Consider the following 948-nt stretch of genomic DNA (forward strand, 5'->3'; position numbering starts at 1 on the left):
ATATAAATTTACACCTCTATTTCTCTTCATATATATTCTTAGTATACTCTTTATATATACAGACATTTTTTTTTTTTTTTATATTATTCTTTTTATCAATTGGCGACTTACCTATGTGTTTTATAATTATTTCACTACTTTATTCAATTTATGACTGTATTACAAAGCAATCACTTATACTTTAATAATTATAGTATATGGATAAAATAATAAAAAGATACTTTTGTGTTATATAGTAGGAATAAGAAAAAGGAAAAACACCGACAATGTAACTCAATGTAACTCAAGTTTGAAATGTAACATTTTTCAATTAATTTTATATATATCAACAAATATAAATGTACTTACTACTCAATTTGTGTAACCTATGTGTTTTATAATTATTTCACTATTTTATACAATTTATGACTATATATAAAAGCAATCACTTATATTTTAATAATTTTAGTACATGAATATAATAATAAAAGATACAATTGAGTTTTATAATATAAATAAGAAAAGGGAAAAACACCTACAATGTAACGGAATATCGGTGTTGGTGTTAATTTGTTTTATACAATAAATGTTTAAAGTATCAATTTGAGATGTAACATTTTTACAATTGATTTTATATTTTGATTTTATAATTTACAATTAGTCAGTATATATTTTCAACATACCATGTATATATTGTAATAAAAATAGATATAAGAAATTACTAGTAGTTTATATACTTGACATTTATTTACTAATTTTCTATGCTTTAACTAGAATATAATTATTTAAAAGATGTACATCGGGCAGGTCCCTCAGCAATATGTCACACTCAGGCGGGCTATGGAGTCCCACTTCCGCCTGACCGGACACTCGACACTAAAAGCCCCATGATCCGTTTTCTCAAGACCAGCACTCCGGCAATTTAAACAGCATGGCTGTTCTCCAACAATATAGTGAGGGCAATCGTGT

This window comes from Leptidea sinapis, chromosome Z, assembly GCF_905404315.1.
Source record: "Leptidea sinapis chromosome Z, ilLepSina1.1, whole genome shotgun sequence".
Classification (NCBI taxonomy): domain Eukaryota; kingdom Metazoa; phylum Arthropoda; class Insecta; order Lepidoptera; family Pieridae; genus Leptidea; species Leptidea sinapis.